This window comes from Indicator indicator, chromosome 6 (assembly GCF_027791375.1).
Source record: "Indicator indicator isolate 239-I01 chromosome 6, UM_Iind_1.1, whole genome shotgun sequence".
NCBI lineage: Eukaryota > Metazoa > Chordata > Aves > Piciformes > Indicatoridae > Indicator > Indicator indicator.
In genome coordinates, this window is record NC_072015.1 from 3600810 (window position 1) to 3628419 (window position 27610).

Genomic DNA, 27610 nt, shown 5'->3' on the forward strand with positions numbered 1-27610 from the left:
AGTGTCAAGATAATTTACTCTTCATTGTTAAAGCCTATTCTGAGCATTGCCAGGCATTGATTGAATTTTGCCTCTTTCAGGAATTCTCCTGAAGTTGACTAATTAAGACTGTCTTTGCATCTGACTACCATTAATTGTTGTGACAGATTGTGATGAGCCTGTACCACACTGAGAACATTATTTAATCCTAAGATCCCCACTTTGAGCTTCATTCTGAAAACATATTTACATGCAAACAATAAAGATTTATGATGTGTGCTTATTGTTGACAATCCATTCCACACTATTCACTGGGAAAATGTCAACCAATCCTAGTACCTGAGAAGAGGGACTTGGAGGTTCTGGTAGACAAGAAGCTCAACAGGAGCCAGCAGGATGCACTTGCAGCCCAGAAAGCCAACCAGAGCCTGGGCTGCATCAGAAGCGTGGCCAGCAGGGCAAGGGAGGTGATTCTCCCCCTCTGCTCAGCTCTGCTGAGACCCCACCTGGAGTACTGCATCCAGTTCTGGAGCCTCTGTTACAGAGGGATAAGGACATGCTGGAAAGTGTCCAGAGAAGGGCCACCAGGATGAGCAGAGGGCTGGAGCTCCTCTCCTATGAGGACAGACTGAGAGAGTTGGGGCTGTTCAGTCTGGAGAAGAGAAGGCTCCAAGGTGCCCTTCTTGTGGCCTTCCAGGATCTGAAGGGGGCTACAAGAAAGCTGGGGAGAGACTTTTTAGGCTATCAGGTAGTGACAGGATGGGGGGGAATGGAATAAAGCTGGAAGTGGGGAGATTCAGGCTGGACGTGAGGAAGAAGTTCTTCCCCATGAGAGTGGTGAGAGCCTGGAATGGCTTGTCCAGGGAGGTGGTTGAGGCTCCATCCCTGGAGGTGTTTGCAGCCAGGCTGGATGAGGCTGTGGCCAGCCTGATGTAGTGTGAGGTGTCCCTGCCCATGGCAGGGGGGTTGGAACTGGCTGAGCCTTGTGGTCCCTTCCAACCCTGACTGATCCTATGATTCTATATTCTATGATTCTATGATCCTATGATCTTGTGATTCTATGATTCTGTGATTCTGTGATTCTATGATTCTCTGCTTCTCTGCTTCTATGATTCTATGATCCTATGATTCTATGATTCTATTCTAGCTCAGCAATTTTTCTTGGTTGCAAACCCAGCCAGATGGCACCGTGGATGCTTTGCCTTCTTCAAATCCTGAAAAAAAATAACAGGAATAAACTCAAATCATCCAGGGCATGGAGAAGATAGGACACAGCTCTTGAAAGGGAAGATATAAAAAAATCATATAAAAACAGAACACTGCTGATTGCTGTCACGGGTTGTTTAACAAGAGCTCAAGGATTTCATCCAAGGCAGGTGAGTTCTCCAGAGAAACACTATCAATGTTTTCTGAAAACATTAATTATGTAACACAGCAAATGACCACACAACAGATACACAAAATGAAATACAATACTACAGATTTAACAGAAAGAAAGGAGGGGTTCTTAAAACCATAAAGTCATAATTCCTTTCTTGAGTCTTACACAAGTTTCAGAGGTTAACATGCAAAACTTTAATGGTATCATCTCTCCTTCCAGTAAAAACCTTGGAAAGAATGTCAGGAATATTCTGTCTGTCAATGCCACACTTTTATTTTCACCTCACTAAAATAAAGCATTTTCCTATTAAATGAACAATAGATGTCTCTAAAATTTGCATGTCTGTTGGAAGATTAGATCAAATATTTAGTTTATTCTGAAATCAGGCTGTTTAGAGTAGTCTGACTTCTTTTTTTTTTTTTGTTCTTTTTTCTTTTTTGTTTTTTCTTTTTTCTTTTTTTCTTTTTTTCTTTTTGTTGTTTTTTGTTTGGTTGGTTGGTTGGGGTTTTTTTTTGTCTGTGATTAGTTCAAGATTTTTCAGTCAAAAAAGATGCTCCTTTTCCAGTTTCTTAGTCATTGTTTCCTTTCATTCTTCTTTCCTGAATATCTTTTTAGGTCCCATTTTAAAGAAAATGTTTCATTTAGCATCGCTGAAGTACTGAGGAGAAGGACTTGGAGTGCTGGGTGAGGAGAAGCTCAACATGAGCTGGCACTGTGTGCTAACATCCCAGAAGCCAACCATGTCCTGGACTGATCCCCAGCAGCCTGAGCAACAGGTGGAGGGAGGGGATTCTGCCCCTCTGCTCTGCTGAGACCCCACCTGCAGTGCTGGAGGCAGCTCTGGAGTCCTCAGCACAGACAGGGACCTGTTGGAGGGGGGGCCAGAGGAGGCCACTTGAATGGTGGGAGGGCTGGAAGCCCTCTGCTGTGAGGTCAAGCTGAGAGAGTTGGGGTTGTGCAGCCTGGAGAAGAGAAGACTCTGGGGAAACATTAGGGCAGCCCTTCTGTGTTTGAAAGGGGCTACAGGAGAGCTGAAGAGGGACTTTTGACAAAGGCATGGAGTGACAGGAAGAGGGCTGATGGCTTCAGCTGGGTTTAGATCAGACATCAGGAAGAAATTCTTCCCCATGAGGGTGGTGAAGCACTGGAACAGGTTGCCCAGTGAGGTTGTGGAGGCTCCAAGCCTGGCAAAGTTGAAAGTCAGGATGGGTGATACCTTGAGCCACCTGGTGTAGTGGATGCTGTCCCTGCCCAGGGCAAGGGGGTTGGAACCAGATGATCTTAAAGGTCCCTTCCAACCCAAATCATGCTGCTGCTGCTATTACTCTGTTCTACAAAGCATCCAAAACCAAGTCAAAGGTCTACAAAAGTCTGTTAACTGCTTGGCTCCTTATTTGTTTTTTGGGGTTAAAAATCATCTTTCAGGTCTACATTTTTATAGCATCTTGTGCAATAGAGGTTTGGTTCACAGCTTGGCTGCTGGCTGATAGAGTAGAAGGCTGCATCATACAGAGCAGTGAGTATGAGACTTCTGTCTGAAGTGAAATGTTGAGAACATTGGATAAGAGCTAGGAAGGGTCAGTCAGTTGGCTGCCTCTCAGGAGACAAAAGTGAAATGAGTGAGTGATGAAAAGTGACTTTTGTTAAGTTCCTTGCTTTCTACCATGTAACCTCAGGAGTTGAGAAGTCTGTAGTATCCACAAGGTGCGGATATGTTGGTGATATGGTGGGGAAAGTGGTGATGAATTGCTGGAGAGACAAGGGAAAGTCAGAGACTTTTGTGTTCTGGAAGCTGCTGAATGCCTCATCCTGAGAAAAGGCATTGCTCTGTGTTGAATCTGACAATATATCCCAAGTCCCAGTGATGGACAGGATGATTAGTTGCCAGTCCAAGGCAGGCACCTTAGAACCACCTGAAATTACAATGCTTTCCTTCCAGTCTGAATGAAGGTGAGGAATATTCCAATCAAATTGGACAGAAGCTCAGCTGAAACTCAACTACATTTTCAGACAGACATAAAAGGAACATAGGATCACAGAATTACAGGATGTTAGGGGTTGTAAGGCATCTCTAGAGATCTTTGAGTCCAACCCTCTTGAGGACCATAGAATCTAGCCCAGGTCGCACAGGAATGCATCCAGATGGGTCTTGAAAGTCTCCAAGAAGGAGACTCCACAGCCTCTCTGGGCAGCCTGTGTGTTTTGTATATATTCGTTGCATTCCATTGTAGACTGCAGATTTTGCTTGCAAATACAGCCTCATTTGCTTCTGAACTGAGCTAGTCTGGGAAATTTCAACCCACCACACTACAACAATGTCCAAGGTATGACTCTGTGGAAGCTGAGGGTGGACCTGCCTTGCTTTCACTCAAGCCAATGTGACCAAAGCAGCTGTGTTATAGGAAAGTGAAACTTTTGCTTATTGCTTGCATTAAAAAAAATCCTTCAAAAGGGAAAGAAAGGAGAATATGCTTTGTTCATAATTCATAATGCTGCCAAGTAGTAGAATTATTAGGATCTTAAATTTTTATGACATTTGCAAAAGGACATTATCAAAATACTTAGGAAACCTGACTTTATTGTATTTCACAAACTCAACTTCCATTTGGACTTGAGTAATAATTACCATTTTTACTGGCATTGAGCTACTGGAATTATGTATCAGATGAAGTAATTTCAAAAGTTCAGCAGCAGTCAAAATTCTAATTTAAACTTTAGGAAAGTATTAAAGCTGGGATCATGTGCAAAACAGTGGAGCAGCATGCCTAAAGCATCAGCCTGTTGCCTGAATTAAACCTGTCACCCATTGCACTGCAGGTGCAGGTGCAATGGCCCCAGGACAGTATTTACATGCTAAAAGGTCCTAACTTATCCATTTGTGAGTTTTTAAATCCACAGTAATGCAGCAAGGCTGCAGCTAGGCTCTCTCATTGAAAAATCAGTCATTTTTCACTGAACAACATTCTCTCCTAGTCCCCTGCCTTATTTTTCCCTCTTTAATTACTTGGCATAATTTTGGACAAATTTCTATTTCTTTCTTTCTAGGGGCACAAAGATTGTTTCAGTTGTTGGGGAGATTTTCTCAATTTCAAAGACTTTATCTGGAGGAAAAACCTTTGGAGGTTTTGGATCACCTTTTAATGATTCTGTAAGACAAATTTTGCTGGGACTTTGTATGCCTGAGGACACAAACACAAGGGAAGTGCTCAAAAACTCTTTACCTCCCATTTCTGTTGATAGAAGTTAGTAGGTCCTGTTCATAGGATTTCTCTACAAGTCTACACATAGTTCCAAATTATCTAAAGGGAGCAGGCTTCATGGGGACTAAAGAGCTTAGTGATTTGCAGAAGATCCACAGGTACAACTCACCTCTCAGATCTGGCTTGGCAGTGATTTAGCCAAAGTTTAAAAGAAAAGTCTACTGACAAAAATAAGTTTAAAAGAAAAGTCTACTGGTGTCCCCCAGGGATCAGGACTGGGTCCAGTTCCGTTCAATATCTTCATCAATTACCTGGCTGAAGGCATTGAGAGTACCCTCAGCAAGGTCCTGATGATACAAAACTGGGGGGGGTGGCTGACACCCCTCAGGCTGTGCTGCATCCAGCATGACCTGGACAGGCTGAGAGCTGCCTGCAGGCAAACCTCATGGAGTTTAATAAGGACAAGTGCAGGGTCCTGCAGCTGGGGAGAAATAACAACAGGCACCAGGACAGGTTAGAGGCTGCCCTTCTGGGAAGCAGCTCCACACAGAAAGACCTTGGAGTGCTGGTGGGCAGCAAGTTCTGCATGGAACAGCAATGTGCTCTGGTGGCCAAGAGAGCCAATGGGATCCTGGGATGGATCAAGAAAGCTGTGTCCAGCAGGGCTAGGGAAGTTCTTCTACCTCTCTCCTCTGCCCTGCTGAGACCACAGCTGCAATCCTGTGTCCAGTTTGGGGCTCCCCAGTTCAAGAAAGACAGAGACCTGCTGGAGAGAATCCAAGGGAGAGCCACGAGGAGGATTTGGGGACTTGAGCATCTCCCCTGTGAAGAGAGACTGAGAGCCCTGGGGGTGTTTAGTCTGGAGAAGAGAAGACTGAGAGGGATCTGATCAATGTCTATCAATATGTGAGGGGTGGGTGTCAAGGGGAGGGGGCCAGGCTCTTTTGGATGGTTCACATTGATAAGCCAAGGAACAATGGGTTCAAAGTTGAACATAGAAGATTTCACCTCCACATGAGGAGAAACTTCTCTACAGTGAGGGTGACAGAGCCCTGGAGCAGGCTGCCCAGGGGGGTTGTGGAGTCTCCTTCTCTGGAAACTTTCCAACCCCACCTGGATGCATTCCTGTGCACAGTCTCACAGCTCACAGTATATCAGATGCTTGGCAGAAGGTGGACCTCAAGAGATCATCAGGTCCACCCTTCTGCCAGAGCATCTGATCACTGTAGGGTGAGTCTGCACAGGAATGCATCCAGCTGGGGTTGGAAAGGCTTCAGAGAAGGAGACTCCACAACCCCCTGGGCAGCCTGCTCCAGGGCTCTGTCACTCTCACTGTAAAGAAGTTTCTCCTCATGTTGAGGTGAAATCTTCTATGTTCAAGTTTGAAGCTATTGTTCCTTGGCTTATCACTGTGAACCACCCAAAAGAGCCTAGTCCTCAGGCCAGAACTGGACACAGTACTCCAGGTGGGGTCTCCCCAGAGCGGAGTAGAGGAGGAGAACACTATGTCAAGTTCTGGGCTCTCCAGTTCAAGAGGGACAGGTAACTACTAGAGAGAGTTATAGAGGATGATTAATGGACTGGAACATTTCTCTTATGAGGAAAGACTGAGGAACCTGGGGCTGTTTAGCCTGGAGAGGAGAAAGCTAAGAGGGGATCTTATCAACATCTACAAATATCTGAAGGGTGGAGAATGAAGCCAGTCTCTTTTCAATGGTAGGGTGAGGGGCAATGGGCATAAACTCAGTCACAGGAAATTCCATCTCATCGTCAGGAAAAACTTCTTCACTGTGAGTGTGACAGAGCCCTGGAGCAGGCTGCCCAAAGAGGTTGTGCATTGTTCTCTAGAGATCCTCAAAACCTGCTTGGATGTGTTCCTGTGTGATCTGCTCTAGGTGATCCTGCTCTGCAGAGGGGTTGGATACAATGATCTCCAGAGGTCCCTTTCAACCCTTAGCATTCTATGGTTTCTAGGATGCTTCTTTTGCAACACAGTCTCTGATATCCTTATGCCTGTGCTTCTGCAGCAGCCCATGGAACAGAATTACTTTGAGCTGAAGTGATGTGGAAAAAAATCTTCTCTTTTACCATTTTTAAAAAAATCTAATCAGAAGCTTTCCTGTTACTAGAAAACAAAACAAAACAAAAAAACCCAACAAAATAAAACAAAACAACCCCACACAACCCTTTTGAACTTTATGAAGAACCAAGGGATCTGATTCCTTCAGATATACAGCAAGGCTCTCACCACCTGTGACAGAGCAGAGCAGACACTGGACTGATCTGGACTTTTTTAAGCTATGATTTTCATCAGACTTGAAACATCTTCATACTGTCAGCTGCTCAGTGAAAATCCTTTCAGGTTTCTCTGAACACCAAAAGAAAATGAAGCAGCTGCAACTAAAGAGTTGGTTGGCCCTGGAGGAAATAGTAGGCACTGGAGTGCCAAGAATCTAAGCCTATTTCTTTGGAATGATCATCTGGACTTAGAAAAAGGTCATTGCACCAAAAATGTTTCTGAGTATTTCTGAGCTCTCCCACACTGCCTTTTTGCTGAAATGCTGTTAGGCAGCAAATTTCACACTGAAGCTTTAAAACAGAGAGAAAAGTCAGATTTTTTTTTTTTTTTAATCAGTATGGAGGGATTATTTTTATTTCCTTTTTTTTTTTTTTTTTTTTTTTTTGCCTATGACAGCATAGGATACTGACAAAACCAGATCAGATTTCACTTAAGAGGATCAAGTTCCAGTTGCATATACCTAAGCTGTGTGTTAGAATCAAATAGCCATGTCATTTTTACTGTACATTTTTAGCGTACAAAACGTGATGCTGTTGTAACAAAAAGAAGACTAAACTATACTTGACAGGCAAGTGGCTTCTGCACTCCAACAGTTTCCTGGAAGGATTGTTTCTTTTCAGTATGTTCAGCAATGTGCTCTTATGACCATCCTGGGGGGTATTAGGAGGGGTGAGGTTAGTAAGCAGAGGGAGGTTCTCCCCTCCCCTCTACTCTGTCCTGGTGAGGCTACATATGGAATATTGTGTCCAGTTCTGGGCCCCTCAGTTGAAGAAGGACCTCAGGGAACTGACTGAAAGAGTCCAGCACAGAGTCACAAAAATTATTAAGGGAGTGGAAGATCTTCCTTACAAGAAGAGACTGAGGGAACTGAGGGCTCTGTAGCTTGGAGGAGAGGAGGCTGAGAGGTGACCTCATTCATGTTGATAAAGATGTAAAGGGTGAGTGCCAAGAGGATGGAGTCAGCTTCTGCTGGGTAATGCCCAATGACAGCACAAGGGGAAATGGGTGGAATTTGAAGCATAGGAAGTTCCATGGAAACAGGAGGAAGAATTTTTTTCACTGTGAGGATGACAGAAGACTGAGACAAGATGTCCAGGGTGGTTGTGGAGTCTCCCTCTCTGGAGATATTCAAAGCTCACCTGGATGTGTTCCTGTGTGATCTGGTCTAGGTGATCCTGCTTTGGCAGGGGGGGTGGACTGGATGAGCTTTTGAGGTCCTTTCCAACCCCTACCATTCTGTGATTCTGTGATTTTAACTATTTCAATGATGAGTTCAATTTCTAATGCACTGAGGTAGTGCAAAACCTGGAGAGGATTCCTGTTCTCCACTGGAGCATTTCATAAATTCATTTGACTAAGATTAAAAATGAAATAACATCTTATAAGCCTAGTAAATTTAATCAAGACTACACTTTAAGAATGAAAACACTTGCACTGTCAAGTTATGAAAGAAATTAGAACATCTGAAAGATGTAATTGAAGATGCCATATAGCTGCTTTTTGAAGGGAGGAAATGAAGCCAGTTAAAACTCAGCTATATTGCACAGCAACAAGCAGTACCCACACTCTGCAACCTTCTCGGTCTTTTCTGCACAAGATTTGCCCTGCAAACATATTTTAACTTCTTCTTAAATTCCTGTTGTATCTATATCGACTCATCTTAATGCAGACACAGTGAAGAAAGGATACAAATATATTGCATGCAGGCTGCCCAGAGAGGGTACAGAGTTTCCCTCTCTGGAGATATTCAAACCCCACCTGGATGCATTCCTGTGTGATCTGGTCTAGGTGTCCCTGCTCTGGCAGGGGGGTTGGACTGGATGATCTTTCAAGGTCCCTTCCAACCCCTAACATTCTGTGGTTCTGTGATTCATACATTGAGCTCTCGGTTTTAAATAGGGAAGGAAGAAAAATAGATCCCCTGAAAGGTCACCTGCTCCATTTTTCTCTCCCATGGCAAAACATCTTGCACATCTGCCATGCCACAAAGAAAAAGTGCTTGTGGTTCAATAACTGTATTTAAAATCAAAAAGGAGACACCATACCAAGAATTAGAAGAGAAGTTTAGTATTTATCACAGAATCACAGAATGGTAGGGGTTGGAAGGGACCTCTGGAGATCATCCAGTCCAACCACTCTGCCAAAGCAGGTCCACCTAGGGCAGAATGTTGGATATTATCTCACAATATTGACTTTTTTTTTTTTTTAATTAGTGGTTATAATCCACCAGAATTCTAAAAGAAGTCCTCAAATAACTCATATGTGAAGGGGTTATAGAACCCCTGGGAATGTGTGTCAGTATTTCAGTATCTCTGAGTACTCTCTAATATTAGAGAAGGACTGTGACCTGAAGTCATAATAAAATGACTGTATCAGGCCATAGAGGGAAAAAAAAAAAACATATTTGCGATCACACTGACTGGCAGGGTTGCTGCCTTTTAGTAGTTTGGCTGCCTCTATCACCCCTGTCAGTGTTGTTCAGTGCTCTTGGGTTGGTTTTATTTTTTCATTTGCTTATTCTAAGGCAGTCAGAAAGCAAACCTAGCACAAAAGTGGTTCTTATTCTCTCTTTAGAGGAATATAACTCCTTTGAATTCAGAAGGGACTGTCCCCAATATAGACTAGAGAGAGAGAAATTAAAAAGAAGCCAAAAAAGAAGCAGGCTTGATTGACTGTTGTGAACACTGTTAAACATTTAAGCCTGACATGGAATAAAATTACTGAAGCTCAGTTTCCTTTCACTGAGTCATCAGAAACTGCCACTGGTCTCACTGAGGCTTATTTGCTGGTGTGCCACCAGACACAAATTCGAAGCATACAGAATCACAGAATCAACCAGGCTGGAAGAGACCTCCAGGATCAAGTCCAACCCATCACCCAACCCTAACTGATCAACTAGAGCATGGCACTAAGTGCCTCATCCAGGCTTTTCTTGCACACCTCCAGAGGCATTGAACCCACCACCTCCCTGGGTGGTCCATTCCAAAGGGCAATCTCTCTTTCTGGGAAGAACTTCTCTCTAAGATCAAGCCTAAACTTCCCCCTGCACAGCTTGAGACTGTGTCTTCTTGTTCTGTTGAGAGACTAATCCTCACCTGGATGCACCTCCCTTCAGGTAGTTGTAGACAGCAATAAGGTCTCCCCTGAGACATTAGTGAAGGAAAAACATCAATTATTGCTTTTAATATGACAACTAGAAACACACACAGGTTTCAAGATAAGTATGTTCACAAGAAAATTAATTATGTGGATTTTATTTTCCAGTTTTTCTAATGGTGGCAAACAGACTTTTCATTACCACTGCAGTGGGAAGCAACATTTAAAGCAACAGGTCTGACATTACACAAGAGAATCCTTTCCTTGCAAGCACTTTGGCAGCAGGAGATTTCTTATCAATCTCAAAGGTGCAGTTTAAAGTGACAGGTTTAATTGTTTCTAAATGCAGTGCTGACCTTCTTGGCTAAGTCTTTATCTCAGAACTGAAGAGAAAATTGTGGACTCTCTATGCCCAGGATCTGAGACTGTCTTTTTTGAAGTGGCTAAATCATAGAATCACAGATTCATAGATTCATAGATTCATGGATTCATAGATTCATAGATGATTCATAGATCCATAGCTTCATAGAATGGATTCAGTTGGAAAGGACTTTAAAGATCATCCAGTTCCAACTCTACTGCCATGGGCATGGATGCTCTCCACTAGACCAGGTTGCTCAAGGCCATCATGAGAGCATCCCTGACACTCTTCCAGTGTGTCACCACTCTAAAGAATTTCTTTCTAATATCTGGTCTAAATCTACCCTCTTCAAGCTTCAATTCATTTCCTTTCATCCTATCACTACAAGCCCATGTGCAAGGTCCCTCCTCACCTCTCCTCTAGACCCTTTTAAGTACTGGAAGCTATACATTCTCCACTACAAGCTCTCCTCAGAGCATTCTCTTCCCCAGGCTGAACAGCCTCAACTCCTGAGGCCTGTCTCCAGCCCTCTGATCCTACTCATGGCCTCCTCTGGACCTGCTCCAGCAGTCATCACAGAATCACAGAACCTTAGGGGTTGGAAGGGACCTCAAAAGGTATCCAGTCCAACCCCCCTGCCAGAGCAGGATTACCTAGGGCAGCTCACACAAGAACATGTCCAGGCAGGTTTTAAATGTCTCCAGAGACTTATCTCCAGAGAGCAGACACTATTGGGACACAGAAGAGTGTTCAGCAAAGCCTAGGATATTCAATACCTCCTCCTTCTTTCAATCCCTTCTCCTTCTTTCAATCCCTTCTCCTTCTTTCAATCCCTTCTCCTTCTTTCAAACACCTCTCAGACAAACTGAGGAAATGCAACCCCACAGGCAGCATAAGGCTTGAGAAGCACCCTCATGATGCATCCCAGACTGTGGAAAACAACATCTTAAAGATGCTTGCCGTGAGAGATAATCAAAAGCAGCCAATGATGGAACTTTTTCAGGATGTTTATGGATGAGTGCAAACTAAAGATTAAACGCCTGTTCAAAAAAACCCCAAAAAATTAAAAAAAAAAAAAAAAAGAAAAAAGAAAAAAGTAATTTATTTTGCAAATATTATTTTCTAGGGATGTAACTGCTACTATTTTCCAAGCCACACTTTTGATTGGCATGGCAGTGACATTTACAGTAGCAGAAGAGGGTCCATGGCTTGATATCTCTCTATATATTTACAATATCAAACAAAACTAATTGTAACTAAGGATGAGGAGAAGGCTGAGATTCTAAATACCTTCTTTGCCTCCATTTTCAACAGTAAGGCAGAAGGACTTCAGGATAACTGGCCTCCTGAGCTGGTTGATGGGGTCAAGGAGCAGTGTTGTACTCCTGAAATCCATGTGGAATTAGTTCGAGACTTGTTGAGTCACTTGGATATTCACAAGTCCATGGGACCTGATGGGATTCATCCTAGGGTGCTGAAAGAGCTGGCAGATGAGCTGGCCAAGCCTCTCTCCATCATTTTCCACCAGTCCTGGCTCACTGGAGAGGTCCCAGAAGACTGGAAACTGGCCAATGTGACACCCATCCACAAGAAGGGACGGACAGAAGAACCTGAGAACTACAGGCCTGTCAGCCTGACCTCAGTGCCAGGGAAAATCATGGAGCAGATTGTCTTGGGGGCAATCACTGCGCACCTGAAGGATAGCCAAGGAATCAGGCCCAGACAACATGGATTTAGGAAGGGCAGGTCCTGCCTCACCAACCTGATCTCCTTCTATGACCAGGTGACAGCCTGGTGGACATGGGAAAGGCTGTGGATGTAGTCTACCTGGACTTCAGCAAGGCCTTTGACACTGTCCCCCACAGCAAACTCCTGGCCAAGCTGTCAGCCTGTGGCTTGGACAGCAGCACTCTGCATTGGGTTAGGAACTGGCTGGAGGGCAGAGCCCAGAGAGTGGTGGTGAATGGTGCCACATCCAGCTGGCAGCCTGTCACTAGTGGTGTCCCCCAGGGATCAGTGCTGGGCCCCATCCTGTTCAATATCTTTATTGATGATCTGGATGAGGGGATTGAGTCCATCATCAGTAAATTTGCAGATGACACCAAGCTGGGAGCAGGTGTTGATCTGTTAGAAGGTAGAAGGGCTCTGCAGAGGGACCTTGACAGGCTGGACAGATGGGCAGAGTCCAACAGGATGGCATTCAACAAGTCCAAGTGCCGGGTGCTGCACTTTGGCCACAACAACCCCATGCAGAGCTACAGGCTGGGGTCAGAGTGGCTGGAGAGCAGCCAGGTGGAAAGGGACCTGGGGGTACTGGTTGATAGCAGCTGAACATGAGCCAGCAGTGTGCCCAGGTGGCCAAGAGAGCCAATGGCATCCTGGCCTGCATCAGGCATAGTGTGGCCAGCAGGAGCAGGGAGGTCATTGTACCCCTGTACACAGCACTGGTTAGGCCACACCTTGAGTACTGTGTCCAGTTCTGGGCCCCTCAGTTTAGGAAAGATGTTGAATTGCTGGAGCATGTCCAGAGAAGGGCAACGAGGCTGGGGAGAGGCCTTGAGCACAGCCCTGTGAGGAGAGGCTGAGGGAGCTGGGGGTGTTTAGCCTGGAGAAGAGGAGGCTCAGGGGTGACCTCATTGCTGTTTACAACTACCTGAAGGGAGGTTGTAGCCAGGTAGGGGTTGGGCTCTTCTCCCAGGCAACCAGCACCAGAACAAGAGGACACAGTCTCAAGCTGCACCAGGGGAGGTTTAGGCTGGAGGTGAGGAGAAAGTTCTTCACAGAAAGAGTAATTGGCCATGGAATGGGCTGCCCAGGGAGGTGGTGGAGTCACCATCCCTGGAGGTGTTCAAGAGGGGATTGGACGTGGCACTTGGTGCCATGGTTTAGATAGGCATGAGGTGTAGGGTGACAGGTTGGACTTGATGATCCTTGAGGTCTCTTCCAACCTTCTTGATTCTTGATTCTTGAAAACAACTACTACATTAAACATTCCAATGAAAAGCTTCTTGAATGCAGCATTTTCAAAAGCAGAGGGTCAGTGGCTTGATATCTATATCTATATTTACACTACCAAACAAAACAATTACTACATTAAAGATTCCAACAGAAAGCATCTTGTGTGCAGTATTTGTGTGAAACAACCAAAGAGAGTGTTTCAGCAAAGTCTACTCTCTGGTAAGATCACAGAATCACAGAAACATTCAGGTTGGAAAAGGATCACCAAGTCCAACCCACAACCCTACTCTACAAGGCTCACCCCTAAACATTATACCAAAGCACCACATCCAAACCACCTTGAAAAGCATCCAGGGTTGGTGACTCCACCACCTCCCTGGGCAGCACATTCCAATCCCTGACCACTCTTCCTGGGATTTTTTTTTCCTACTGTCCAGTCTAAACCTACCCAATCAGAGCTTGAGACCTTTCCCTCTTGTTAGACAAAATTACAGAATCATCCGGGTTGGATGAGACCTCCAAGATCATGAAGTCAAACCAACCACCTGAGCCTAGCTAACCAACTAGACCATGGCACTAAGTGCCTTATCCAGCCTTTATTAAACACCTCCAGGGACGGTGACCCCACCTCCTCCCTGGGCAGCACATTGCTGTGAGAAGAGACCAGCAGCAGCCTCTCCAAAACATCCTTTCAGGTAGCTGTAGAGAGTGATGAGGTCTCCCCTCAGCCTCCTCTTTTCCAAACTGAACAGCCCCAGCTCCCTCACATGATGCATACCATTAGCTCTTCAGTATGAGGGTGGTGGGATTCTGGAATAGGTTGCCCAGATCAGTTGTGGATGCTTCCTCCTTGTGGGTAATTAAGATCAGGTTGGGTGAGTCCTTGAGCATCTATGTCTAGTTGAGAGGTGTCCCAGCCCATGACAGGGAGGTTGGAGTAGATGATCTCTAAGGTCCCTTCCACCCTAGGCCATTGTATGAGCCTATGATTAGAGAGTCTGAATTTATAGCTCAGGACAGTATGGGAAAGGTAGGTTGAGATGAGAGCACTTCTGGTTGAAAGCTTGTGCAATAAAATGTGTATTTATTTATTTATCTATTTATTTGCTTTTCAAGGGAGCAATGTATGCCTTATGACAACCTTCCTCTATCTTCTTGCCACATCAACTTCTCGTTTCATATCTTGGCTGAGAGTTCTTTTTACCTTCCTAACTTGCATTTCTTAAATTCTGTCTTCCTTTGCTGTATTTCCCCACTGAAATTGGTAATTGCATCATCTGGAATTTTCTTTGTTAGCAAAATTCTAGATAGAATATTTTATTTAATCTACTCCTAGCATTTTTTCCTTTTTATTCCTACCAAAATTTCTTTACAGAAAGAGTGGTCAGGCACTGGGATAGGTTACCCAGGGAGGTGGTGGTGAATGTGTTCAACAACTGTGTAAATGACACTTCAGGACATGGTTTAATGGCCATGGTGATCTTAGGTTCATGGTTGGACTTGATGATCCTGGAGACTTTTACACAGAATCACAGAATGTTAGGAGTTGAAAGGAGCTTTGAATGATCACCTAGTCCAGTGCCCCTGCCAGAGCAGGATCAGCTAGAGCAGATCACACAGGATCACATCCAGGTGGGTTTTGAATATCTCCAGAGAAGGAGACTCCACAACCCCCCTGGGCAGCCTGTTCCAGTGTTCTGTCATCCTCACAGGGAAGAATCATTCCTCCTGTTTCCATGGAACTTCCTATGCCTCAACTTCCACCCATTGCCCCTTGTGCTGTCATTGGGCATCACCCAGCAGAGCCTGGCTCCAGCCTCTTGGCGCTCACCTTGCACATCTTTATAAACATTAAGGAGGTCACCCCTCAGTCTCCTCCTCTCGTCCAAGCACAAGAGCTCTCAACTCCCTCAGTCTCTCCTCGTAATGAAGACATTCCACTCCCTTAATCATTTTCTGGCTCTGTGATGGATTCTTTCAAGCAGTTCCCTGAGGTCTTTCTTGAACTGAGGGGCCCAGAACCAGACAGAATATTCCATATCCTGCCTCACCAGGGCAGAGGGTGGAGGAGAACCTCTCTCGACCTACTAACCACAGCCCTTCTAATCCAGCCCAGAATGGCACTGGCCTTCTTGGCCACAAGAGCACATTGCTCTATCATTCTCAAATTTACTGTTAAACTAGAGGAAGCACAAGGAAGTAAACATTCTGGGCATGAAAATCCCCCAGTTTAGGAAGTTCCTCTCCACTACAGATTGTTGATCACTTGATAACAGTCTTTATGCTACTGTTCTAAAACTGTCATAAAGTTTAAGCCAGACTTGACGTGAATGAGTAGCTAAAAAAGAAATAAAATAATAATACTGTGAATAAAAATACCTACAAGGTTTGAGGAGCAGAATAAAAAAAATAAATAAAATAGATGAAGCTTGCTACTGTGGAGACTTGTCTTTTAGTAAATCTAACTGGTGAAGCACAGGAACTGAAATTGTCTTCAGTTGTTCTCTAAGTAGGTGAGAATCTGCTGTTGCTGCGAAATTCCTGTGTCACCCAAGTCTCCTTAGCCAATTACTCTGTGCTGTCTCTTGTTTTTCTTTGAATCCTCAGCTTAGCATTGTATAAACTTGATTCAAGCTGCTGTTATAATCCTGTTATAAATTCATTGCCTTTTCATTTCAAGCCTTCACTTTAATTCTCCCCTGGCTGGATCTGTCGATTGGTTCGCACCGAGTCGCCACACAAGGGCTTTATTTCTGGCTTTTTACCGTGCCAGTCACGGAGAGACAGAAGATTCCCACTGCAGTTCTACAGTACAAATGTTCACACAACTGCAAGAGACAAACTTCATTTCATCTGGTGAGGCTTTGGTTGACACTGAGATTAAGTGCTTAACAAATGCAACGGTCTGTTCTGTTACCATTGGAGAGTTTCTCGCTTCACCGTGGCATGAAAGAGAAATGAAGGACTGTGACTGTCTGATGTTTTCCCTTCTCATGAGTGCTGTGTGTGATTAAAAGCCTGGCAAAGTGAGGAGGTATGAGATCAGTCATAGAAAATATCCAGACCTGTACCCATAGGAACCTTGTCTCTTGGCCACTAAAGCATCTTCCTTTCAAGCTGCTGCTAAAAATCATCTATTTAATCTGAACCTGATAGAAAACAGACAAAAAGCTAACTAAATGAGTGCACTTGAGTGTGCCAGAAACTGTCTTTATCACAGTAAGTCCTTCTGTCTTTTATTTTTTTTTTCTTTCCTGTTCTAGAATTCAACACCCTCATACCTGCTTTTATTGGGTTTGCATCTTTTGGGAGCACTTTTCATTTTCACTTGTTATCACTGGACACCTCATATCATCTGAAAAGGAACCAAAACTTTGCAACTGGAGGATAAATCTTATGAAGAGCAACTGAAGGAGGTGGGGCTGTTCAGTTTGAAGAAGAGGAGGGTTAGGGGAGACCCCATTGCTGTCTACAGCTACCTGAAATGACACTGTTGAGAGGTTGGTGCTGGTCTCTTCTCACAGGTAATTAGTGAGAGAACAAAACTGCAGCAGGATAGGTTTAGACTGGACATTAGAAAAATAATTTTCATAGAAAGAGTGGTCAGGCATTGGAATAGGCTGCCCAGAGAAGTGGACATCCCTGGATGTGTATAAAGGCCATTTAGATGTGGTGCTTGGGAATATGGTTTAAGCATGAACCTTGTAGAGTAGGGTCAATGGTTGGACTCGATGATCCCAGAGGTCTTTTCCAACCTGAACAATTCTGTAATTCTAATCTTTGAGGAAACAGACAAAACCAGTGCATTTTTAAATTGCTGATAAAGCTAAAAATATCCCGTAATGTCTCCAGTGAAGTGCAATAATTTAAAGTATTGGGTACTGTGCCTTCAGTAGAAGATGAGAACAACATCTCCATAGGAGTACAAAATATTTCTGGTCTTCTATGCCTGTGATTATTATGGTTATTATTAAACTGTCGCATCACATCAATGAGTAAACAAGTAGCTATGCCTAGATCCTATTAACTATTGTGACAGCTCTAAATACTGCAATAATCACTCTCCTGTGGGCAACAGAACAGATAAGGAAATTGTTGAAGCTCCACAGGTTAACTCTACCTTTACAGGTGACTCTGCAACAGGTTAGACAACCTCTTAAGTAGGAAGAGGCTGCTTGCCTCGGAGGTAATGCAGTGTCTAAACCACGATCTGAGCTGTATGTTGTTGAGCTTTCCTCACTTGGGGTTAATATTGTTATATAAAGAATGCAAATGAAGCAATCAGAATGAGAGTATTCTTCGAAGGTGATCTCTAAAGGCAGAAAAAACAGCCTTCTGTCTCTACTTTGGTTTTGATGTGTTGTTGAGGGGTTTTTTACAGGGTGGGAGGTGGTTGCTTTGTTTAAGAAGTTTGCCTGCCTCTTAAAATATCAGGAATACCAAATGCAATTTTCCTCCCCTGCATACAGCAGTAGAGAGAGCAAGCACAGAGATGTGTCACTACACAATCAATATTCATTCACAAGCCTTCCCAGTTCTGCATCCTTCTGCTCACTAGTTCAGCAAATGCCATGCAAGGAGGAAATAAAGGTAGGTGCCCTATATTCAAACTACTGGAGGAGATGATTTCTGAGGGTGCAATCAGAAGTCACGCCCTGGAGAGCCCCAAGTAGATGAGGAGAAGAAAACTTCTTTATGCTTACTGACCAGCAATGCAAAAAATAGGAAAGGTCAATCATAGTATTCAAGCCTTAGAATCTTAATTAGCAAATTACAGCTCCCACTTGCTTCAAGCAAAGAACCATAAACCAGACAAACCACAAAACGTGAAATGAAACGATGTCGTGAGGCAGTGGAATTAATTCAATTTTTCAGGGAGTATTTTTTTATTTATTTAACTGTACTTGTGTCCTGTAGAGCTCCTTCTGAACCCTGGGGGGGTCCATTTCAATCATTTAAAAGGAAACCTTAAGATTTCAGTATCACAGTTTTGAAAGCTTTATGTTTTAAAAAAACAAAAGAACAATGCAAACACCTGAATGAATCATTTTGTTTATTGAAAAACATGGGGAAGAGCTTTCCTAAACGCTATCATTTTGACATGTGCCTGCAGTTGAAGTACCCCTTACTATCTTCTGCAAACTGCCTGGACGACAGGCTAAGGCTTTTTATACTCACAGAAGGAGATTAGCATCTATAGCAGTTCACAGAAGAATTCTGACTGAGAGGAAAAGAGAACCTTTTGATTTTTCCACATTCAGTGTCAATATATGGCATAACATGAAGGAGTATTTGTCAATGAATGCTGACACTTGAGATCATTCTTGTAAGAAGTTGAAGACTTGCACAATTCCATGTTGTATATTAGGAAAAAGAGAAATTATATATAACTATTGTTGAACAGTGCATCACAGAATCACAGAATGTTAGGTGTTGGAAGGGACCTCAAAAATTCATCCAGTCCAACCCCCCTGCCAGAGCAGGATCAGCCAGAGCAGGTCACACAGGAACACATCCAGAATGGTCTTGAATATCTCCAGAGAGAGAGACTCCACAGCCCCCCTGGGCAGCTTGTCTCAGTCTTCTGTCACCCTCACAGTGAAAAAAAACATTTCCTCATTTCCATGGAACTTCCTATGCCTCAACTTCCACCCATTGTCCCTTGTGCTGTCATTGGGCATCATCCAGTAGAGCCTGGCTTCATCTTCTTGGCACTCACCCTGCACATCTTTATAAACATGAATTAAGTCACCTCTCAGCCTCCTCTCCTCCAAGCTAAAGAGCCCTCAGCTCCCTCAGTCTCTCCTTGCAAGGAAAAGTTCCACTCCCTTAATTGTTTTTGTGGCTCTTTGCTAGACTCTTTCAAGCAGTTCCCTGAGGTCCTTCTTCAACCAAGGGACCCAGAGTAGGACACAATATTCCAGATGGGGCCTCACCAGGGCAGAGTAGAAGGGGAGGAGAACCTCTCTCCACCTGCTAACCTCACCCCTTCTAATCCACCCCAGGATGCCATTGGCCTTCCTGGCCACAAGAGCACATTGCTGGCTCATGGTCAACCTTCCATCCACCAGGACCCCCCAGGTCCTTTTCCCCTCCACTGCTCTCCAACAGGTCAGTCCCCAACCTATACTGCTCCATGGGGTTGTTCTTTCCCAGGTGCAAGACTCTACACTTGTCCTTGTTGAATTACACTTTTTATATTATGTAAAAATGAAATGCAAGCTGAGAGAGTTGGAGTTGCTCAGTCTGGAGAAGAGAAGGCTGCAGGGAGACCTTTTAGTCCAGTACCTGAAGTGGCCTACAAGAAAGCTGGGTAGGAAACTGTTTGCAAGGATGTGTTGCCACAGGACAGGGGGTGATGGTTTAAAACTAGAGAAGAGATTTAGATTGGACATTAGGAAGAAAGTCTTTACTATGAGGGTGGTGGAACACTGGAACAGGTTGCCCAGGAAGGTAATTGAGGCCCCATCCTTAAACACATTCAAGGTGAGGCTTGATGGGGCTGTGATCTAATTGGAGTTGTCCCTGCTTACTGCAGGGGGCTTGGGTTAGATGATCTTTAAAGGTCTTTCCAAGCCTGTGCATTTCATGACTCTATGATCTTACAGAGCATGGGTGAGTGTAGCTACATAAACTTCGTCTCTCCATAGACATACAGAGGAAGGTGTTTGACATTTGACATTCTATGGACAATGCTACATGACTTGCAGATAGCTCTACACATTCTGCCTTGAAGTAAGCAATGCAAGTACTTCCTCCAGTGCTAACTGAACACTTAGAATTTGCTTTTCTGTGCACAAAAGTGCATGTACCTGAGGTTTCTGACTGTGTTTTACATGAAAGCAAACTTTAGGAGATGACAGATCATCCTTACATAGGCTTGATTTACATAGATTGTTATGCTGCCCTTTATGCACTCTTGCTGCTTTATTCAGAAGTGGAATTCAGACCCCATTGCTCACAAAGATCCCATAATACAACCATATAGCATTCTGTCACAGAAAGGCCCAGATTAACTTGATTAGATTTTTTTTGGGGGGGGGGGGAGGGGGGGGTAATATTTAACAGCTGTAAACTCCACTGAACTTCTAAGTTTGGGATTAAAAGTTTTGAAATATGTCTGTAAGAGTTGTGATTGTTTCAGTTCTACATCAGAAATTGCCACTGAAATCTAAGGCATACCTTCCAACAAAGTAAGCTCACTTAACTCAGCTGTTCAGGTTTTCTGGATGACACTGTGTATCACAGGATCACAGGATGTTAGGGCTTAGAAGGGACCTCTGGAGATCTTCAAGTCCGATCCCCCTGCCAGAGCAGGACCATAGAATCTAGAGCAGGTCGCACAGGAACACATTCAGATGGGTCTTGAAAGTCTCCAGAGAAGGAGACTCCACAACCTCTCTGGGGAGCGTGCTTCAGTGCTCTGTGACCCTTACAGGAAAGAAGTTCTTCCACATTCTGAGGTGGAACTTCCTGGGTTGCAGTTTCCATCCATTGCCCCTTGTCCTATCACAGGGCACAAGTGAGCAGAGGCTGTCCCTGTCTCTTCCTTCCTGACCCCCAGCCCTCAGATGTTTATAAACATTTATTAAATCCCCTCTCAGTCTTCTCCTCTCCAGACTAAGCAGCCCCAGGGCTCTCAGCCTCTCCTCATCAAGCAGTGCTCCAGTCCTTTCGTCATCCTTGGAGCCTTCCACTGGACTCTCTCCAGCAGATCCCTGTCCCTCTTGAAGTGGGGAGCCCAGAACTGGATGCAATATTCCAGGTGTGGCCTCACTAAGGCAGAGTAGAGGAGGAAGAGAACCTCCTGGATCTGCTGGACACATTCCTCTTAATGCACCCCAGGATCCCATTGGCCTTTTAGCCACAGGGGCACATTGCTGTTTGATGCAGAACTTGTTGTCCACCAGGACTCCCAGGTCCTTCTCCTTGGGGCTCCTCTCTAGCAGTGCAGTTCCTCTTAAACTGCAGAGATGAGCTGGGAAAACCTAATCTATTTTAGAACAGCCAAAACATATAGATAAAAATAAAATTAATGAAAAGGTACTTGGAACTTTCTCTCAGAAACATTACTCATACTGAATCAAAGGCCCTGAAGTATAAATTTTGAGTTTCATCTTTCTTCATATTAGTTTCTGGCTTCTATGATTCTTAGCATGATTCAGAATAAGAACAGTTGCTCATTAAGTTGTTAAGTGCAGAATCAGACATGGAAATTCAAACTGCTTGCTAGTCACAACAAGTATAAACTACATCAAATCAAGATGCTAGGGTACAGAAAAGAATCACATTACCACATTAACTTCATCTTGTTGCAGACTAGGACTATAAAATCAAACACAAGTTGGCTTAAGCATTCCTATTTATAGGCAGCTTCTATTTAGATAAACATTTTAGTCTTTTAGATAAACATTTCTGCAATGTCCTCTTCACTCATGAGATACACTGAAGGCAGAACTGCTCCTCATTTCCATAAGGTGATCAGTAGCTGACTTTGAAAATGACTTTGCCATACACTGCATTGGGTTTGTGTGGCAAGGTTTTGGTAGCAGGTTTGCTACAGGGGTGGCTTCTGTGAGAAGCTGCTAGAAACTTCTCCTGTGTTTGAAGCCAATGTCAGTCAGCTCCAAGACCAACCTGCTGCTGGCTAAGAAATCACAAATGGTGATAGTACCTCTGGGATAACTTATTTAAGAAGAGGAAATCAAAGCTGTATAGCAGCAGCTGGGAGAGAAACAGCTCTTCAGGTCTGAAGGTCAGTGAAGAAGGAGGGGGAGGAGGTGTTCCATGTGCCAGAGCAGAGAGTCTCCTGCAGCCAGTGGTGAAAACCCTGGTAAGGCAGGCTGCCCTCCTGCAGCCCATGAAGGTTGATAGTAGAGAAGATATCCACCTGCAGCCTGTGTAGGACCTCACACTGGAGTAGATGCCTGTGACCTCGTGGGAAGCCTGCAATGGAGCAGGCTCCTTGCAGAACCTGTGGACCCATGGAGAGAGGAACCTACACTGGAGCAAGTTTGCTGCACCCCATGGGAAGGACCTAGAGTGAAGCAGTTCATGAAGAACTGCAGCCCACTGGGAGGACTCATATTGAAGAAGTTAATGGAGGACTGCCCCCCGTGGCAGGGACCCCACACTGGAGCAGAGAAAGAGTGTGAGAAGTCCTCCCTGTGAGGAGGAAGAAGCAGCAGAGACAACTTGAGATGAACTGATCACAATCATCATTCCCTGACCCCCTCTGCCACTTCAGGGGAGAAGGTAGAGAAAGCTGGGGGTAAAGTTAAGCTTAGAAAGAAGGGAGGTGTGGAAGGAAGATGTTTCAAGATTTCATTTTTATTTCTCACTATCCTACTCTGACTTAATTGATAACAAATTAAATGCATTATCTCCAAGTCAAGTCTGCTGGGCCCATGATGGTAGTTGCTGAGTGATGTCTTTCTGGTCCTTTCATTATATTCCTTCTCCCCTGCTCAGCTGAGGAGGGGGAGTAATAGAGGAGCTTTGGTAATCATCTAGTGTCCAGCCAGGGTCAACCTTCCACATACACTTATATTTTCTTTGGCCAATAGATAACACACCCTCCTACTTTTTATTTAGCCTTTTGTAAAGGACGATATAAAATTCACAGAAACCAAGAAGTAGCTATCATTGTCTAGAATGACAACATACAGCAGGCAATTTGTTCTTGTAGAGTAATTGGATGTGAGCCAGGAATCCTGAAAGTTGTCTCAAGACTGTTTTTCAGGTGGCATCACTAAGTGTGTGTGAAGTCACAAATGTATCTGCTGTAAAGACACAGGTTGGCCACGAGCCAGCAATGTGCTCTGGTGGCCAAGAAGGCCAATGCCATTCTGGGCTGGATTAGAAGGGCTGTGCTTAATAGGGTGAGAAAGGTTCTCTTCTTCTACTCTGTCCTGGTGAGGCTGCATCTGGAATATTCTGTCCAGTTCTGGGCCCTTCAGTTCAGAAGGATTTCAGGGAACTGCTTGAAAGAGTCCAGCACAGAGCCATGCAGATGATGAAGGGAGTGGAACATCTTCCTTATGAGCAGAGATTGAGGGGGCTGGGGCTCTTTAGCTTGGAGGAGAGGAGAGTAAGGGTTGACCTCATTCATGTTTATAAAGATGTGAAGGGTGAGTGCCAAGGGGATGGAGCCAGGCTCTGCTCAGTGATGCCCAGTGACAGGGCAAGGAGCAATGGGTGGATGTTGAGACATAGGAAGTTCCACAGAAACATGAGGAAAATTTTTTTCAATGTGAGGGTGACAGAACATTGGAATAGTCTGCCCAGGGGGTGGGCTATGGAGTCTCCCTCTCTGAAGATATTCAAGAACACACCCTCCTGGATGTGTTCCTGTGTGACCTGCTCTAGCTGATCCTGCTCTGGCAGGGGGGTTGGACTGGATGATCACTCGAGGTCCCTTCCAATTCCTAACATTCTGTGATTCTGTGATCCTGTAAAGCTATGTGTTCAGGCCACTTTCTGAAATAGCTCTGAACCCCTCTATCACCCTTCTATTAGATTAGAGACCCTGGAATGCTCCTCTGTTCTTGTAGTTCTAGCAAGTATGTTATAGCACAGAAGGTTCTAGCAGGATGATAGATTGCTGCATTTATCCTGCATATTAAATTTGCTGATTATCTATGATCCAATATATTTCAGCTTCTGACCATCTGTTAGAAAGAGCTTGGAAGCTTCATTATTAGGTAATTGTTTCATAATTATTCTGAGAAGATGTCTAGCATAACTTTTGTCATTTAAATTATATTATAATTCATTGAAGAAGTTTTTAATCTACTTGCTTTCTGTCTAATTGTTTTCAGCCAACATCTGCCACGTAGGAAATGCTAAAAAAAAAAAAAAAAGGTTTAAAGCTTCATCTGCATCAAGATTCCTCCCAGTAAACACAGCAAATGTCCACCAGCAGTTGGTATCCACACAGAAAAAGACAAAAACCATATTGAATGCCCTCTTCCAGCTGTTGATGGAGAGATTTAGCCTAGGGAGCTGTTTGCAAACGTATTTGGTTGTTTTACCATCTGGTATTCACTGACTCTGGGTGCAGTCCTGCTTCCAGTCATGTGATTCATTCAAATCAAGTTTACAGGGACTAATTCCAGAGGCATAGCTGGGATCAGTTCTGTTAGGCAAACGGTGAGAAACCTGTAGCTATGAAATGCTCAAACTTAGCAGAAATAAAGTTCCTCTGAGCACTCTTTATTTTTTTTTTTTCATTTCCTGAAAACAAACAATATTTTTCCTCCCTGTGAGACATTTGGTCTTCTTGCTCTAAAGGAAAACTTCCTATTGCTTGACACTTTCAGCCTCTGGCTAAACATTTACTCAGTTGATGGAACTATTCACCATTTATTTAAAAGGAGTTCAAAATTTTCGTCTAATAATATGTTCCTTTCAGAAGAGTCAGAAGGTGGGAAGAGAACTGCTGAAAATTCATAGAATTGTTTAGGTTGGAAAAGACCTTTAAAGTCATTGAGTCCAACCATCAACCCAAGACCATTAAACCATGCCCCAACATGCCATGTCCACACATGCCTTGAACACCTCCAGGAAAGCTGACTCCATCACCTCCCTGGGCAGCCTATTCCTGTGCCTGACCACACTTTCAGCCAAGAAACTTTTCCTAATATCCAACCTAAACCTCTTCTAGCACAATTTCAGGCTATTTGCTGTTGTTCTATCACTAGGGAGAAGACACTTGAACTGCTACCTCCAACCTCCCTTCAGGTACCTGTGGATGAAGAATGAGCAGTGGGGAAAGTATCCTCCTCTTCTCCAGACTAAACAACTCCAGTTTCCTCAGGTGCTCCTCATAAGACTTGTTCTCCAGACCCTTCACCAGCTTTGTTGCCTTTTCTCTGGGCATACTTCATCAATTGAATGTGTATCTTGTAGTAAGGGGCTCAAAAGTGAATGTGAAGGACAGATGTATCTTTAAACCTAACTTGACTCTATATACAGTGTTTTAGAAACCATCTTCAGTATTCCAATAAATAGGCAGTGGCTCCAATTACTTTAAAAGAAAAAAGGAAAAATGTAACAAACAAACAAAACAACTAAACAAACAAACAAACAAAAAAATAAAAACTAAAATGATAACAATTATGTAAGGGTATGGGTACCTGAGGACTTCACCATTTTTATCTGCTGGAGGTATTTCAGTTACATAATGTAGCAAGAAGCCCAGGGAGGAAACAGATGAATGCTGGTGTAAGATAAGAAAGGCTAATATATTCCTGTAAGCAAGATGAGATGGATATAAGTAGTTGGCTTTGGAGTGCAAACGGTAGTTATAAATAAAATATGGGATAAATAAAATATGGCAGAACGTGGAAGCTTCACAAGAGTGAATTCAAAGCAATCCTTCTGGTTGTTTTTCTGAAGCAATGCAAGGCAGTGAGCTGGCACATCAGTATGTGTGTTGGACAGATGGTTCGCTAGAAAGGTGATAGGAAGCCATAGAATTGTTGAGGTTGGCAAAGACCTTTGAGATTGTCAAGTCCACCTGCTTGCCTAGAGCTTACAATCCCACCACTGCTGCTAAGCCACTGCTGCTAAACCATGTCATAGAATCATAGAATCATAGAATCACTCAGGGTTGGAAGGGACCACAAGGATCATCTAGTTCCGACCCGCCTGCCATGGGCAGGGACACCTCACACTACATCAGGCTGGCCAGAGCCTCACCCAGCCTGGCTGCAAACACCTCCAGGGAAAGGGCCTCCACCACCTCCCTGCATAACCCATTCCAGGCTCTCACCACTCTCATGGGGAAGAACTTCTCCCTCATCATCACATCCACACATCTTTTAGGTACTTCCAGGGATGGCGACTCCACCCCAGAATCACACAGGATCACAGAATTAACCAGGTTGGAAAAGACCTTTGAGATCATCAAGTCCAACCTATCACCCAACACCATCTCATCAACTAAACCATGGCACTAAGTGTCTCATCCAGTCTGATTTTAAACACTTCCAGGGACAGTGACTCCACCACTTCCCTGAGCAGCCTGTTCCAATACTTGATAATCCTTTGATAATCCCGTTCCAATGCTTGATAATGAAATTTTACTAATATCCAACCTGAACCTCCCTTGACACCACTTGAGACCTTTTCCTCTTGTCCTGTCACTTGTTGCATGTGAGAGGAGACCAAACCCCACTTCTCTCCAGTCTCATTTGAGGGAGTTGTAGAGGGCATTGAGGTGTCTCCTCAGTCTCCTCTTCTGAAGACTAAACAAGACTTCATCCAACCTGGCCTTGAACACCTGCAGGGAGGGAACATCCACAACCTCACTGGGCAGCCTGTTCCAATGTCTCACCACCCTCACTGTAAAGAATTTCTTCCTAATATCCAGTCTAAATCTGCCCTCCTCAAGCTTAAATCCATCCCCTCTCATCCTATCCCTACAAGCCCTTGTGAAAAGTACCTTTCAGCAATGATATTTGTGTTTTCTCAGGGACAAATCCCTGCTGTCATCCTGCAGCTAGTATTTTCCTCTTTCCAGCATTGCATTAGCTATTTGGACAAGAGCAGACAGCTTAGAAGATAACAGATGCAATAAATTGTGCCAAGCAGACTCTCTCAAGCTGTACCAGTTGAATGTTTACCAGTTTGGTTTCCAGTCTTTTGGCAGAGCTGTCCCCAAGAAAAAAAAATGAAATGTTTAACCTTTCCACAGCAGTGCTTCTGGGTGCCTTGACTCTTCTGGGAACACAAGTATGCAGCCTTTGTTAGATGTGAAATATATGTTGAAGCAATTTCTAAAAGAAAGGTTTAATCTCCCTGAAGCCCTTCTAATGGCTTCTTACTGGGAAATAATTGCATATGGGGTAGGAATTTCTCTTTATTACTCATAAGTTACCAAGTGATTCTTTCACCTTCAGGGATAAATTTCATTCTGTTGCTATCAGAGTAGAAGTGAATTTATAAGCATGTATGGCCATGTCATTTATGATCATCAGCATCACCACCTCTGAGTGAATGGTGGTTTGCTGTTTGCCACACAAATGCATTGCTTTAGAAAAAGAACCCCAACTTCTGCCTCCGGTTTGCACAGAGCCCACTGGCCAGCTGTAAACACCTTCCAAGCAAACTTCCACTTCAAGAACAAAATCCATTTGGTTGAAACTAAAGGAAGGAATGAGTCAGTATTAAACTAGTAAATGTCCTACAGAGGAGATCATAATTATCATTCAGATGTCCAGCAAATGCCTAGGTGTTCAGTGTGCACTTGCATTCTCAGTGTGTACTTGCAGCCCAGAAAACCACTTGTATGCTGGGCTGCATCAAGAGAAGCACAGCCAGCAGGGTGAGGG